The following is a 12,746-nucleotide window of genomic DNA, read 5'->3' on the forward strand; positions in this document are numbered from 1 at the left end:
CCTTGTTATAGCATTCACAGTACCAGCCATACAGCAAAGTGAGAAAAATGCTTTCAATTCTCACCTCTTGTTTCCAATTGATTATGCATTTGTGAAGAATTTAGTGGTAAAGATGAAATCTTCTGAGCTTTGTCTTGGCCCAGAGGTTAATTGTTTTGCAAAATTTGCAGGGAAAAAAAAAATCTCCTACTGTACTTATCCTTAAAAGAATAGAAGAAAGATCTGTTGGCTGAAATAAAATGAAGTGAATTATATCAGCTCTTTTCTCCCCCTCAATTATCATAAAGGATCAACAATGTGCCTTATGGTTCTGGATTGACGCTTCACTGGTATAAATTGAACAGTCCAGGGAAGGTGGCCCCATCAGACACTTCCTGAAAGCTTCTCAATTACTTTGGTTAATAAGCAACTGTTTTAATATTCAAACCTCCTTTAGACACAGTTGTGTATAAGTTAATGTAAATTAAACTTTAGCTTCTGATAAAGGTTGAAGAACTAGGATTTCAAAACCCAGGAGCTTGCTTTCATCTGCAATGTTACCTCCTAAAATTCTTCCAGAAAATTGAATGGTTTCTCTGCTCAGTTGTCCAGTTTGTAAACTAAGTGGAAGCTGAGGGAAAGAGGGTTACTCCTACCCCACCTTGCTTCTCAGAATTGGGGAGAGATTCTTGAGTTATATTTGGGCAAGCCCCACTTTCTAATCCTTTATCCTTGCTGCTGCCATAGTGTTAATAACAGCTAGGTATAAAAGGTGCTTGTTTGCTCTTCCATTTATTCACACTCTCATTCAGATACTGCTGACAAATAAAAAACAGCCTCTGGTTCAGCCTCTATTTGCAGACTTGCGCCCTTTGCCCTGAACTTCAAACCTGGCTTCCATAATCGTCACCTATTGTCAGAAGAACTCATTTATTTTATCTGCCAGCATATGGGAGTTTTCCAATCAATGACATCTCAGGACATCTCCATTAAGATGTGCCCCTGTGGATATGTGTCGACAGTGCTAAAATCCTCTGCCAATATTATCAATAATCAAGTTCTAGAGCAGTAGTACTCAAAAAGTAGTCTAACCTTTTCAGAGGGTCTCTGACATTACAAATACTTTACAAACACTACTAAGTTGTTATTTGCCTTTCATTCTCATTCTCTCACAAGTATACAGTGGAGTTTTTCAGAGATGAGTGTGCTACAGCAACAGACTGAATAAGCAAGCAGATATGAAAATGCAGTTGTCTTCCATTTAGTCAGACATTAAAGAGATTTGCAAACATGCAAAATACTTTTCTCACTTTTTTGTTTTTCAAAATGTAATTATTTTTCTTTGAAAGTATGTACATAATTTGTTTATATGCAATATATTTATTTTAATGAATTAGTAAATATTTAAAAATTTCAGTTTTAATTTTGATATAGTAAATATCTACCAATATAACCCACATGCAAAGAAGCTTTTTGGGATCCTCAATAATTCTTAAGGGTATAGATGGGTCCAAAAAATATGAGAATAGGGTCTCCCCAGTGGCGCAGCGGTTGAGCGCTGGGTTGCAAAGCCGCCTGCGGCCTCTGCGATGCTGGTTCGATCCCCGGCTGCTCCCCGGCCACCAGAGGAGGGTCCCACATGGCGCGCAGACCTCTCCTGCCGCCTGCTGCTCCCCTCAGCAGTGTACTTCGTCACTCTGCCAGTTCTACTCTCCGCTCTGGCTCTGGTGAATTCTCTCACCGTCCCGCGCTTCTGACTGTACCCAGTGCATGTATAAACAAAATAAATAAATAAATAAATAAATAAATAAATAAATAAATAAATAAATAAAAACATGCCTCTATTTAAAAAAAAAAGAAAACAAAAAATATGAGAATACTCCCTGATGCGTATTATACATATTATATTATTCTTCAAAACAATGCTGGAAGTCAAATATTATCCTCATTTTATAGATAATGAGCCATAACAGATTTAAATACTTTGCTCAGCTAAATCTTCAAATGCCAAAATTCATTATTTCTTCTTGTACTGTCTTTCTTGTTTTTCTTATCAAAACTTGTATTTGGCTTACTTGTGAGACTGAACATACAAACAGATCATGGACAAAACACATATTTTTATTTGACCCACAACCTATAGCAAACTGCCCAGGAAAACCACTTCCTTATCTACAATAAACAACCCAGGGAGTCAGGCTGTAAGTCAGGTTTGCAAGAAGTCAGCTCTCTCCAGTGAAAATACAGGAAGCTAAACGATAACTGCTATGACAACTGGCCCCAGAAAACCAAGACTTGATTAATAACTGATACCTTCCCTAACTTTTGTTTCTATTTCCCACTTAGCACCAATCAGAGAAAATCAAATATGTACCCCCTAACCAATCACACACATGCCTTGTGTCTTGTTAGCCGGCCTTCAGCTACCCTGCAAACAGTCCCACTCAGCAAATACCTGAAGCCTTCCCTTTCCAGGAAGCTTTCCTGCTTCTCCAGTTACCTTTGAAACAAATGATGGCTGACCTGTTTGCTGTATCAAGCTCAATATAAATAGAATTTGCTTTTCTAGTGGTTGATCTTCATTTATTTCCACACATTTTCTGTCCTTAAATGGCTATAAGATAGGAAACTTACTCACTTACCTTCAGTGATATAGCAATTACTCATAAATATCTAGTGCTTTAAGACAAAGCCATATTGAGGACTGACTCACAGACAGCTAACATCTGGCTCTCTCACTGTGCTGTCCACAAAGTCCAGCCCTAGTGGGATTATACCTATAGCAAACTGCCCGGGATAACCACTTCCTAATCTTATCCCAGCCATAGTGGGATTATACCACAACAATTCCCTCACAGCACTGATTCCTAGACATTTAGACTTCCAAGACACAAACAATGTTAATAACAAATAAATACAAATGAGTAGTTGACAGAGAACTGCCATTTCCCCCAAAAAAAGATTGTAAAAAAAAACCTTGCAATCTACCAGCTCACCAAAAGAGTAGGAATTAATATAACAAATAATATTTTAATTTTAAATATTTCTTAAAATTGAATAAACTTAGTGTTATGAAGAAAATGTACTGACTAGTTTTTCTTTGGGGGACACTCCTCGGAGCAGGTGCGCTCAGCCTGTTGGAGCAGGGCAACTCAGAACTCCCACATTTGTGTGGCAAATAGGATTTCCCAGGCTCTCCATGACTAAACCATTGATTGACCCACTAACTTTTGTTGCAAGAGTTCTCAGACCATTCGTTTTCCCTTCTCAGAGAATATTATGAGCAACTCAGAGATGATTAGATAAAGAACTGCTTTGTTTTGTTTTTCATGTAGACACTCACCCACTATGAATGAAAATTATTTATATTCCTAATGCAACAGAAATTAACTACATATATATGTTCCAAGTGTCATCCCATACACAATATTTTTTTAAAGATTTATTTATTTATGCATACAAGAGCTGGGGTACAGGCCAGAGATGTGGGGGGTGAGAGGATTCACCAGAGACAGAGTGAGGAATAAAACAGGCAGACTGACTGAAATACACTGCTGAGGGGAGCAGCGGGCAAGTCAGGAGAGATCTGCTGTGCCATGTGGGTAGCTCCCTGGCTGGCTGGGGATCAAACTCATGCTGCAGAGGCTGTGAACAGCTTCATAGTGTGGTGCTTAACCCCTTGCGCCACCAGGGAGGCCCCTCATTCACAATATCTTAAGTGTTTGTAGAATCCCACTAAAACACGGAGATCATGTGGACATCACAGCAAAACATAATACAAGTCATGAAATTTATACCATGTCATGCAAATTACCAGGGGAATGAATATATGAAGAAAATGCCATATAATATCTATAATCCTAATTCTCTAAAATGTGCCTTTGGGTACTGTCTTCTTATTTGATAATTATTTTATGTAGAAAATATTAATCCCAAACTACATTTTTTTTTAAATCATTCTGGACATGTGTCTTTGCCTTTCTGGATCTCAGTTCCATCTTACTCTGTGCTCCAGGGGTAAGTAGGTTCCCTTAATTGCTAAGATAGAGCGCCCTCACTGGCCACCCATGTGGATTTGAGAGAAGGTTGCAGATGAAGGGACCCAGGCACAGGCAAGCAGACAGTTAGCAGAAAAGAAAAAGAAAAAAAGGATTGTAAAAGTGCCAAAACAGCTCAGCAAAACTAGGTTGGCAAAACAGTTCAGTGAAGACCTATTTGTGGTGGTCTGTGATCCTTTCTGAGAGAGAAGGGATACTACGGATGTGGGCAAAGTAGCAACCACACAGTGTAGCAGCTTAGTGGGGCCAGCTGTCCAGAAAACAGTAGAAGTATCCCTAGACTTAGACTTGCAACCAGCAATCCCTCAGGCCTCCTCTCTTGTGGGGAGCTATTTCTATTGCTTATCTCCTGAGCTTCACCTATGACCTGTGCCCTTAATCCTCTTGGATGGAGACCAAGAGCTCAGCGGAACAACAGACTGTGATCATGGGGTAACAGTTTTAGTCAATGAAAGACACAGGTTGTAGGTTGGGGGAACCAAAGCTAGAAGAAATCAGGGCATTCCTTTCCTTGGGCCCTTCCATACTGAGCGATTCAAGATCTGGAAAGGCAGTGTTTTTCTCGAAGATGCAGGCTCTAATCTACAGGCCTTCTCCAACTGCTACAGCTACAGTTGCAGCTTTTTCCTGGTCCCTGTTTCCTTCAGCCCAAGGGGCAGTGATGGCTCTGATGCAAGGTCTACACCATCCCTTATTGCTTACCTGAACCTGCACACACCTCTGCATGAATTCTCCTGAATTACACACTTTGTTTCTCCCCCAAACCCTGTCTGATACACAAGTTCTTTTTAATTTTATGTCTCCTTCAGTTTATACTCTACAGACTTGCTCATGATGTTTTATAGATAAGCTGAGATTGATTTAGTTGCTTACAAAGACTGTAAACTTCTTGAGGGTGGACACCTTGCCTTCCATTTCTCTGTATGCAACAGTGGCTTGAGCAAAGTGATTCATATCAATTAATGCTCACATTTGCTATTTGTATTTATTGCTGATAAAGTTGCCATGGTGGAAATGTTTGGGACTAGCAAAATTAATGTTACAGGGGCAAAAGCAAAAAGGAGCAAAAGAACATTATCAATACAGGTAAGTGCCATCTAGCTTGTGAGATGCTGTGCTTTTTCCTGAAACCTGACTAGAAAATAAATTACTAACTAGAACAATTAAATGCTTCCTTAGTACCCTTATTTAAGCCGTGATTATATAATGTCAGAACAACAGGTCAGGTCAGTATCACTTTAAATAATTCAATAGAAAGATAACAATGAGAACCAGTAAGCAATGACCTAGTGACAGGACATAGTTCAAATCTTAGATCAGACGCTGCATTTAATGAGGCAATATCCAGAGGAAATTATACCCAGTATTTTAATAATGGCTCTCCATGGATACAATGATTTATAATTGTTTTGTTCTAGGGCAGGAAATCAATTATTTTATGAGCATTTAATAAACAAGCTATAGAGGTTTTTGTTCCCTGCACAGTTGATAACTCTATCTAAATACACAGGGTGTTCCAAAATACCACAAAAAAATCTCAACAACATAGCTCACTGTACCTGGACTTAATAAAATTTGCCAGTGGCTGGTGAGAGGAGTCCATGTGTGCAGAAGATGTTCCACCTTGTCAATATGCTTGCGTATTTCATTACCATATCAGGACACCAAAATAAAGTTCTTCATATAAAGGTTTCTATATCTTAGAACTGTCATTTGTATCCCCAAAAGTCTTATCAGCAGTTCCAGAACATGTGGATTTAGATAGGTGAAGTCAATATCAGCAACATACAGAGACAGATACTATGAGACAGATACTATGAGACAGATACTATGCTATGAGACTATGAGACAGATACTATGCTACAAAACTATAAATATAGTTTAATCTGTACAAACAGACTATAAGAAAAATTTACAGATGAAAAAAACTGAGGCACATAAAAATTAGCTGCCCACAGTTACAACACCTGTATGTCTTCGAATTTGAAACACAGACAGCCTAGCTTCAGAATCTATTTTTAATCATAAAACCACTATCTGATATTACAGTTTTGGGCAAATTTAGATCTAACTAAGTCCAGAATAGACCTAAGGTCAAGCTAACACCAATGTGTTCAGATTTAACATTTCAGTTAATAAATTGTTGAAGATAATAGTGTAGCAAAGGGAGGCTTCTGTAAGATCAAATTAGACTTTCTAGCACTCATACACCAAAACATATTAAAAAAAAGATTCTCTTGCTCTCACTCTGAGTCACTTTGCTGTCAATTCAGCTAATGATAACGTATTTGATTTACAAAACAACATAACGGAAGTTAAAAACTAGAATGGAAGATGAAAGCAATAGTTGGAAACATGTTGGTGCACACTGATAAAGAAGAAAATATATATACCTAACTTTGCAGAAAAATTTCATGTGGTGATGACTCAGAGAAATCTTCCGCAAGGAACTCAGACTGTTAATCCTTTAAGACTAAGAAGAGTTGGCTTAGCTTTCATGTTCTTAAAGATTTTTTTGTCCAATTAAGATAAAAGTGTGCAACATATGCTAAACAGATTTTCCTGAAAATAGTAAACTATTTAAAGTTTTGGCAATTTAAATATTTAACTTTTCTGGAACTTCACTTATGCAGAATATTCATTCTCTGTTAGCAAAGGTGATAGTCCCTTTTTTGGAAGGTTTGAGAGCTGCACTTTTGAGCTAGAAATCCCTACAAGAAACAGGATGACTGGAAGATCACCAAATATATCAACTTGGATAGAATATATTGTCATGATACATTTCTGGGGGGAAAAGTTTTTCCATTGGCTGTGGCTACTCTTGATACTTTTTTAAATCAGAGAATTACAAAGATCAAAGTTACGCTAAAAGCAATCAGGGTAACAAGCTCTGTGACCAGGTGGGAATTATTTAACCTCTCTGAGTCTTAAAAAGAGCTACATTAACACTTAAGGTCATTGTAAGCTTTAAAAATAAAATGTGCTCAGTGGCTGGTCCACAGCAATTACTCAAAAGTGGCACTTAAAGAGAAAGGTAGCAGAAGGGGTTAAGAGAAAAGCTCCAAAGTGAGGTCTCTCACACTCAGACCTGCTAACTACTTGTTAGCTATGGGACCTTGGGCAAATTATTTTCTCTGTGTCTCAGTCTTCTTCATCTGATTGAACTGAAGAGAAGAACATCATCCATCCCATAGGGTTTTTGTGAAGATTAGATGATTTAGTGCCCATAAACTGCTTACTGACACATTAGGGATCACTGAATGTCAGCTTTATTTTTGTTTTGAGGCCATTCCCTTTAGTTTTAAGATCAGCATTTGATGCTTAGGGAAGTCTTTTGTCATTTCTCAGGGATCCAGTCCCCTGCTTCAATGCCCCTTCCTTTTCTACCCCACACATCATGCCTGCATTCCTATTTTGCAAGACTCATACCTGCTTCTTATCAATTCTATGTATATTTCAGTCCCTCTAATCATGCAGGTAAAATTTCCACAAAAGCAGAGGTGAATTACCATGAAACTGACTGATGGGTAAACTTTGGGTACTTTCTGAGAATTCTAAGGGTTCCAGCAATGTGTTCACACAGTCATTTGCATTTTGTTACTTATGCAAAAGTATATTTTGAATATTTTTCCTTAAAATGATTGCCAACTGTATCAGCTTCAGACCCAAAAATCGAGTATCACCCCTGCTAAAATGGAAGAAAAACTGGGGGGGGGGGAAGTATTTGAAAGACACTAGGCAATAAATGCTCTATAGAAAGACATGGGAAAATACTCAGAAAACAAAACCTCCCACTTATGAAAGTAGAGGAAAGGAGAGAGCAAGCAAGGGGGTGGGAGAGGTGGGGAGTGGGGGACACCAACATGCAAGCACTAGCTCTTGCTCCTACTCTTCACATGGCTGGCTTCTTCTTAGCCCCAGGTCTCAGGTCAGTCCTCTCATATAAACCCTCCTTTATCATTTAAGGAACACAAGCCTCCCTCCCTCTTTTCTGATGGTTTCTCAACGGTATTGTCACAATCTATATTTTTTGTGTATTTACTTTTAATGATTTTTCAAAAAAGATTTATTTATTTATACAATAGCTGGGGTACAGGCCAGAGGTGTGGGAGGGTGAGAGGATTCACCAGAGACACAGAGGGGAGCAGAACAGGCAGACCGACTGAAAGCACTGCTGAGGGGAGCCGCGGGAGCAACAGAAGAGGTCTGCCGCACCATGTGGGTTTCTCCCTGGCTGGCCGGGAATCGAACCCATACTGCAGAGGCTGCAGACAGCTTCAAGCACTGTGCTCAAACTGCTGCACCACTAGGGAGGCCCTGTGTATTTACTTTTGATCTCGAATTCCTTCATAGTGTCTGGTACATAGTAAAAACTCAATAAATGTTGATTGATTGAATGATTGAATAAATAAATTCTTTTCACTCAGATATAGCTGCCCCCAGGGAAACCTCACAGTCCCTATGGCTGGGTCAGGTATCTTTCCTGTGCACATGTGCTCATGCCTCCTGGACATTTATTGCAGCAAAGGAAGACTCTTCTCCTCTCCATCACATGGTTAGCTCTTACATCCTTCACCAGTGTATCCCCAGTACATCCTTCACTAGTGTATCCCCTACGCCTACTGGTACCCTGTCCATTTTGAGCTACATTCTCTAATTACTGTGTCTGGTACATAAAAGCATCCAATAAATATTTGACTGGATGAAGTTACTTGAATGACTACGAAAGTCTGAAGGTTGGTATACCATTTTAGAAAAGAGAAAAACTGATTTGAGAGCCAATGTATACCTATTGAGCTATATATAAATATTTATGACAGTAAATACTCAGAGAAGTTAGGGCTTGTGGTTACATAGCTAGAGAGATCAGGGTCATCCCTGATCTTTGAACCCCAAGTCATTGACTCTAAAGTTTCTGCTTGAGTTTCCAGGTCACTCTGTCCATTGACAGCATGACTGACTGGTCGGCAGGGTGATCCTTCCTTCCATGCTTGCTCTCCTGTCTTCCTTCATAGCTGGTAAGCTTTACTAGTCCAGGAACAGTCTTTACCATTCTTTGTGTTCTGTTAGTGCTGAGAAGAGTGGTTTAAATGCCCTGGGATGCAGGAGTTGGAACTTTGGGTTGTTTGACAGAATGAATGTTTTCATACATCCTGACATTTTGCAGCAGCATCAGCTTCCACTCAAGAGTGAAACTAAATCTTGCCTTTCTCATCTCTCAGGAAAAGCTAAAAGAAATGTGATGGGGGTATTGGGGGAGGGGGGTTAACATACAAATGACAGCACCAGGAATGGTGTTGGCAGCTGTCACCAGCTCCAATGGTTCTCTTAAGGAACTTACCCAGGGAAGAAAAATCTTGGCTCCTTATAAACAGACAAATGGGTTTAACACCTTCCTGAAATCAGTGCCAGCGTAAACAGACTAAATGAGTACCATGCAAAGATTATAGGCAGAACTACTTTCCAGTAGGTATTCATTCATTTTACTTTGACCCTCCCCTCTACATATTTTTTTTTCTTTAAGATTTATTTATTTATTTATACAAGCACTGGGGACAGTCAGAAGCACGGGAGGGTGAGAGAATTCACCAGAGCCAGAGCGGAGAGCAGAGCAGGCAGAAGGACCGAAGTACACCGCTGAGGGGAGCAGTGGGTGGCTAATAATGTCATCTTCCTTCAAAGGATGGATGCAAAAAATAAATTTTTAAATGCAAATACATATAAAGTGTTTATGGGTCAGTAACTGAATTCTATAAATGTTGCTATTATCAGCAAAATTTTCAAATGAGAAGATGGGTCAGAAAATCTGAAAGATATTTTCCTGACCTGATGTTCTAGGTATCTAAGTCCTGAGTAATAATACATAGAGCTTGGATGGAATGGTGGCTATAACCAGCAATTGTCAGGGTAGAATCAGTGGCAGATGCTGCCCCCAGGGCTTTGTGAACATGCTTCTTGTCTTCTACTTTCTGTATTCTATTGCTTTGACATTTAGGGATCTGTGGACCATGGAGGGATGACTCCTTCCAGTTAGTTGACCTCTAGAGATCATAAGCGACTCATTGGAGCTCAGTTTTGAAAGGCAAACCGACTAATCAGATCTCATAAAAAATTAGAATAAGATAAATGCTCACAAAAATTCTAAAGGAATTAGCAATGCCTTATGCATACTGGTCCCCTGTCCATTTTAAGCTAAATTCTCTAATTAAACTACAGACTTTTCAATCTGAGGCTTCCATTATTTAGAATCAACCTTGAATTTTGGACTTGAACAATGTAGACTCAACTGAAAAAGGAGATCTATCTAGATCTTCAGGAAGACCACACATCAAGCCTGGCTATCTGCATAGTCTTTATTTTCATCTCTCTTTAGTTAGCAGCTTGCTATAAGCCCCAACATTATTGTACAATCTGTATCTTTTTTGGGGGAAAGGAATCTACTCTACATAGCCTTTCCAAAGCTAAATTTTAAATTAGAAACAAAGCATTCTAGACCCAGCTGTGAAATATTTTTCTATAATTACAGTGAAAAAAACATTAATTGATTTTTAATATATTTGTAATAGCATTAAACAGACACACAAAAATAAAAGAACCATCCTAAATACTTGGAATCTCTAAGGTTTTCTTAGAATTTTGACTTGAGGATCATAAAAGTGATAATAAAATGAAAGTGTGATAAAAATGTTACTATAATAAAGGAATTTACAAATATGCTAATGGACTACAAAAATTTTAGGTAAATTAAGACCATCAATATTTCTCTAAACAAGTTATCCCAACGCAGTAATGAAATGAACTTTCATAGAAAGGAGTCACATAACATGTCCAGGAAGAAAGACCTATGTTTCTAACAACCATTAAGGTGCTTAATTTGAATGTGGACTGTGGAAAATCCAGTAATTTAGTTTATGGACTAAGAAAACCCCTCCACATATGCAAGTGTGTGCATCAAGTAGAAAAACAGTCATTTCCCTTCCTGGTATCCTAGAATAAGACTTGAAATCTGGCCTCAAGTTCCTATGCCCAGTGGATTCCACTGACAAACAGGAATGAGATTTATCACGACTTTCCTAACACAGCAAATACCTTGAGAGTAGTCTCGGTGTAATAGCAAACAGACTGGCCTAGCAGGCAAGGAGACCTGTAGCTTAAACTCGACTCTGGCACTAACTGTAAAGTAAAGTCAAACACTAAACTCTCCATTATCTTAATTTCTTGACTGGGAACAGATCTGCTATGTTATTTTTCAATCTTTTATTGGGGGAAAGAAGTCTACATCGCCTTTCCCAAGCTAAGGTTTAAAATTAATAGAGTGATTAGAATCACATCAATATCTGCAGTCTATCATGGTAAAGGTAGTAGTACATAGTATATTGGATCAATTTACAATGGTTTACATTAATTTGAAACCATTTTGCTTCTCTTCCTTTGAAATACATAAAAGGCCATGATGCTGTCTTCCTCCATATTCCTGATGCAGGACTTCCAAAATTCTCAGAACTTTCTCAGGCATGGGATGAGGAGAACCTCTTTTGTTATTCATAATAAGCCCTTTCAGATATGCCAGGATTTGCAGTAATGAGGTTGAAGTACTCTTGGTGGGTACCTACTTAGCCTCAGGATGGGAACTGGCTGCTAGAAGAATGAAATGTATTATCAGAGGTTGGAACTTTCAGCCCCATAAGGAGAGAAAAGGCACCCAGTGGTGATTCAATAAATCATCAACATCCGATGATTTAGTTGATCATGACAATTTAAGGGACGTTCCATAAAAATACTAAATGATGAGTTTCAAAGACCTTCCAGGTTGATGAACACATCAAGGTGCTGGGAGGACAGTGAACCCAGAAGACATGGAAGCTGCACCTGCTAGCCCCTATATACATCTTTAAAAACTACTATGAACTTTAAGGTATTTAAAGGTCATACAGTTTAATGAATTATATTTTATATTCAAGTATATTTTAACATAGAACCCTTTTATTTATTTTTTTAAGTTGAAATGCTGCATTTTGGGATTTGTCTTTCAACTTTCCATATTTGAGGAAGTAGGCTTATCATTGGTGTTATAGATCCGCCCAGGTCCTGGCACCAAATGATAGCAGATATGGTATCTGTCTCAAAAGAAGGTAGAAAACACATCTGGGGAAAGGCATGCTTATGGCTCAAATTAGTTTCAGGGGCAGAGGTGCAAATGAATAGGAACTGGGAAACAAAACTAATTATAGAAATTATCTACCACTCTACCCATAGGTTATATATTATATATATAATATCTAAATATATAAGAAAATCTAAATCTAAATAGCTGAATATATACAAATCTAAATAACTATACACATATATTTCTCTGTTGGTGTAACCAATTTTTCAGTTACTTCCTCTATTATATTACCTTGAACCTATTACCCATATTTTTATATTGTTTCTCACTTGTTATGCTCTTAAATTTATCAAGATAATTTAGTTAAGAAACCTGTGATCTTCACAGCACAGGGAGAGGCATAAAGTTAACAGAAAGTTATTCAGGAAACTTTGGCTCAGGGAAAACCTATTAAAATAAATATTTCATTTCCATTTGTTTTTTTGTTTGACTGTAACCTTTAGAACTGAGATCACAAAATCTGAAATATAAATAGACCATGTTAAAAGTTATGTCTGGGGCTTTATAAATAACGAAACCTAAGCTTTCTTTATATTTGATCG

General features: G+C 38.2%; 1 protein-coding gene across 1 annotated transcript in view; it reads right to left on the minus strand.

Annotated features, from left to right (window-relative positions):
* RAB3C (RAB3C, member RAS oncogene family) overlaps positions 1-12,746 on the minus strand; it is a gene marked incomplete at both ends in the record, with an annotated part of 227,304 nt that overhangs the window by 195,718 nt on the left and 18,840 nt on the right. The window lies entirely within an intron of this gene.

This window comes from Talpa europaea (assembly GCF_964194135.1).
Source record: "Talpa europaea genome assembly, chromosome: 5".
Taxonomy (NCBI): domain Eukaryota; kingdom Metazoa; phylum Chordata; class Mammalia; order Eulipotyphla; family Talpidae; genus Talpa; species Talpa europaea.